This window comes from Alosa alosa, chromosome 3 (genome assembly GCF_017589495.1).
Source record: "Alosa alosa isolate M-15738 ecotype Scorff River chromosome 3, AALO_Geno_1.1, whole genome shotgun sequence".
In the NCBI taxonomy this organism is placed as follows: domain Eukaryota; kingdom Metazoa; phylum Chordata; class Actinopteri; order Clupeiformes; family Clupeidae; genus Alosa; species Alosa alosa.
In genome coordinates, this window is record NC_063191.1 from 34,624,018 (window position 1) to 34,628,356 (window position 4,339).

General features: G+C 37.5%; 1 long non-coding RNA gene across 3 annotated transcripts; it reads right to left on the reverse strand.

Moving 5' to 3' along the window:
• Nucleotides 1–1,457: 1,457 nt before the first annotated feature.
• On the reverse strand, nucleotides 1,458–3,791 carry LOC125291932. 3 transcript variants are annotated; one of them, XR_007193090.1, is made up of 5 exons: nucleotides 3,763–3,791; nucleotides 2,734–2,829; nucleotides 2,402–2,537; nucleotides 1,649–1,779; nucleotides 1,458–1,469 (listed from the first exon to the last, which is right to left on the reverse strand). It is a non-coding gene; the product is annotated as an uncharacterized LOC125291932 (long non-coding RNA). The 3 variants fall into 3 exon arrangements; XR_007193089.1 differs by lacking the exon at nucleotides 1,458–1,469 and having other exon boundaries at nucleotides 1,561–1,779; XR_007193088.1 differs by lacking the exons at nucleotides 1,458–1,469; nucleotides 1,649–1,779 and having other exon boundaries at nucleotides 2,353–2,537.
• Between the last annotated feature and the right edge of the window lie 548 nt (nucleotides 3,792–4,339).

A 4,339-nucleotide genomic window follows, 5' to 3' on the forward strand; every position in this document is an offset into this window, starting at 1 on the left:
AAGTTAATATTTTGTCACTAGCAACATTCATCTGTCCTTTGTCAAATGTATTATGTTCCAAGTACCCTATGCGTAATTCTGCTTCATAAAGTTGAACAAATACATTTGCTTATTTCACAGAAAAATATAAATAGCCAGTCTACAGTGCAGAGTTGGTAAGTTATGGTAGGCCAACCTGCAGTGAACATACAAACAGGGGAAATTATTTCTCTTGCAGCTGAGTAGCCTCAGGTGCGCACGTAGACATAAGGCCGAACATGCAAGCGCCAATGAATCGTGCTCTCACGACAATCGCGCCGTTAAACTTAAATAGGTTAACATCACTCTAAGTTCGCCTTCAAGCAAGGAAAACGATGATTTGAAGACATCTGTTTTGTTGGAAGGGCAAGGGGTAGCAACAGGGCAACACAGAGACAGGCCCGATGGCAGGGCTGTTTTGAGAGTATTAAAATATGGGATATTCTACGGGAAAACATTAAAACGGCAAGACAGCGGGGAAAGTTAAAATACGTGATAAACACGGAAAAAGTTGGCATGCATTGTTTCGGTCCCCGTGCACAGGGATTTTTTGTCATACTATTAATCACATATGATTATTTGTGAAATTGTGCAAACAGGCGCAACACATTTGAAAAGGAAGGACTGGTAGCATGCAAGCTCACGGGAAAGATTGATTTAAGAACGTCATCACAAAGTGTGTGGCTGTGGCGCGGGCGGAAGACAATTGGCAGGGGAGGGTCATGTCTTTTTTAACAATTCTGTCGGAGGGTCATTGAACAATTTCTAGCAGACAAGAGAGGGTCATGCAACTTCCAACTGAAGCACTCAAAATTCCTCCGGTGGCCCCTTCAATAAATAACGATCAGTCCCTAGATTGCTGCTGGGCTATATGCACTGTAAAAAATGACACAGTAGGAATGCATGAAAAAAATGAGGCAACTTATTACACGTGAAAATATTAGGGAAAAATATAACCCTATTATTTTTAAGAATATAGACTTTAACAAATCATGGAAATGTACTTAAATTATTCATGTATACAAAAACAAATTGTGTAAAATATCTCAATGCAATTAAGCATATTCAAAATAAATCAAGGAAATTTCCCTGATTTTTTCTGGTTAATATCGCATGATAAAGTCACGTGTAATATAGTTGCCTCACTTATTTTGAGTAGTTATGCATGTTTTAAATAAGTCTATTACTATATATTTTAAAGGATGTGGTGTATATACACAATTAGAGAGTCAGTATTTCATTTAACCGCATTTATTCAGTGTAAATTAAACCTGACGTTGAGAAAAAAAAAAAAAGAGATATAACAAACATATCATCTTCATCAACATCTACACAAAATCCTCCAACTCTCCGCAAAAAGCAAGCCAAACTGAGTAATCCTGGGACAAAGGGGCCTTGGTCAAACAGGTAACCAAGGACCCAATTGTGACTATGAATGGGATCCAGAGTTCCTTTAAGAAGATGAGAGAAGTGTAAAGAGGGACAAACATCAGTTCAAAATTGTTTTTACACAACAATTCTACTACCAAATTTAGTTTTTCTTGTCACGCTGCAGGCAAGTTGTGTGAGAGGCTATATGTGCACAATAATGCTTCTACTTTGTTTTTTCACATTACAAAACAAAACATACCCATGCATTTCAACAATGTGGCTGACCAGGATATGATGCCGTCTTGTGCAGTATGTCACGGTGCTCAATCTCTTATATTCCTCCATTGTTTCCTCTCCCCCTGAACTCTTCTCCAGAACCTCCTGGACCATCTATGGGTAAAGAGAAACAATCTTGGTGATACACTTGTAAAGAGAAACTTACCTGCACCCTCTAAAAACACAGGAGATGTATTAAAGTGTAACTCAAGAGTACAAACAACCTAGGGTATATTTATGGTAGTGTGGTAGCAAAATTGTGTTAATTGGTGGAGTTTTGAGCAAGACCATAACACTGAATGGGCATAGGCTACAGTGAAAGCTAAAGGGAGCAGCAAGCATGTTGAAAAACAAACGCCATTTTAAACCACTGGCAGTGCTCAAAATATGATTACACTTGGTAGTGTGGTGAGGGTCTCTACAGACAAACTAAAGTGTTATAAACTTTTGAAAAGTGTACAGGGAGATTATAACAAGACCTGTATCTGAAGGAAGAAAAATTGCCTAGATTAGGTGTTCCGTTAACTCAAATGGCGGTGGCGTTCGATCTTGCAGCACTGGATCTGCAAGCAGATCTGGCTGAATCTAAAAACATGCCTTACGTTCAGCCAGATCTGTGTAGTGCTGCAAGATTGAACGTGCCGTTGATTTGACACTACCGAACACGAAGCCAGGCTTCCATTTGGAGGACAGACAAGGATTTCTCCTAGTGAGATTTTAATTTTAATTGCTCAACCATTTGGCCTTTTCTGCTGCATCCCCTATGGCAGAGGTGTTCTCTCCTGCACCAGGAGATTGATGTCCCTTGTTTGAAGAGGACCTCTCCATATCACTTGAAGAAATTAGAGTAGAAGAACCTGCTGGCACAAATTCTGCAAAAACACAAAATTGGAATCTTAAAGGGTTGCTTTAAGAATTTAAGAAATTCAGTTTCCAATTTTAGTTCATTTAATTCAACTAAAGGGTAACAAAATCTTTTTTACCTTACCCACTGGCCAAGTGATCTGATATCAGATGCATGCAAACATGGATTTTAAATTTATTAGCTAAGCTCACATAAAACCTTACCTTCTTCAATGAAACTTTCATAAGAAAAACCAGGATGCAGTTTGAGGTACTTTTTTTAGTCCACGGTACTGGACTTTGATGAGCATTTTGCCAACCCTGTTAAAACAAACAAAATCCATGATTATATAAACACAAGAACCACAATTGACTATCAGCAGTATATCAACTAACTTAACTAGCAAAGGGACTTCCAAAAATTCATTCTGACATCATTTACCATGTAGGCTACCAAATGTTTTAACCGCAGACAAATAAAAGTGTTTGTGTTCAAATATCTTAACATAATCGCTAAATAACACAAATAAAACCAACAGACACTTAACTAATATCAATACTATTACTGAGAATGGACAATGCACCTAACCTTAACCAACAACACTAACAGTTACCTTACACCACGTGTATGCTACAAATGCCTAAAAGAATGCCCTGGTGGTCTCGGCTAACGTTATCTACGAGCAAAATATATATAACCCGAATTAAAAGCAAATAGTGTTCAGTTCAATCAAACGTCAATTAGTTGACAGACTGCTTTAATTAGTCAGTCAACACATTTGACACCACACTAGATCGCTTAGAACAGTGGAGTCCTGGCTAACTAATGTTAACCAGCATCGTTAGCATGTTAGCTATTCCCTCAGTGGCTATTAAAATTCCAACCATCTTTTCAAATTGGTTACAAAAGATTAAGACGTCATTCGACTCCAATAATATATTAATGTCAGTTTAGAGTGTCCCAAGTATTACAAATGATTATAAACTTGGCCATTTCAAATTGATAAGGTTATAATATAACCTACCGAAGTTAAGGTTAGCTTGCTGGTTAGTTTACCAACCATCTGAGTAGCAGCTAGCTTCTACAGCTAACGTTAGCGACCTTGCTACTGTTAAGCTAACTTCACCAATATTTCCTAGTAGGTCAAACACGTTGGTATGAAAATACATACCTGTGATGTGACATTACTTAATTGTATATTTGTAGTAGTTTTCATGCTAGCTTTCACAAGTAGCAGGAACAAAATACTTTACCTTTTACTATTCCATGCTGAACTTCAATGCGTCCGTCTTTGAGGCATTCTTTTTCAAAATCTCAACTGAAGGACGTTTTCAGATGTTCAAAATATTTGAGGAAAAGGCTGCACATTTATCAGCGAGAAATTGTGCAACTTCCCACAATTTTTTAGGGAACATTTTCTCTGAATATTTTTTCTCGAAATGTAGTTGATTTATTTGGGGAAAACATAATAGTTATTTTTTAAGGGTGACTGCATCAAGAAATTAAGTCATACTTGATTTTTTTGTGTGTAATTTCCTTGGCACCAGGATTCATTTTTTACAGTGTGTCTTGGTTCTGTTAACAACTCATTGTCAAATGCATAGCCTATCTCGGTTGCATCCATTACAAACAAACATGCAATGTGAACGTCTGGGATTGGGAGAGCACTAAATGCTCTACTGAATAAGCCTAAGTCAAACCTTTAAATGAAAAACACTCTTTAATAATCCAAAAAATAAACCGCTAATGAAGTAAACTTGTGACGTTTATCGCTTGTAACTCAATTGATACCAGGACGTAACAGGAAGGCATTTGGCTGAGCAACGGAGG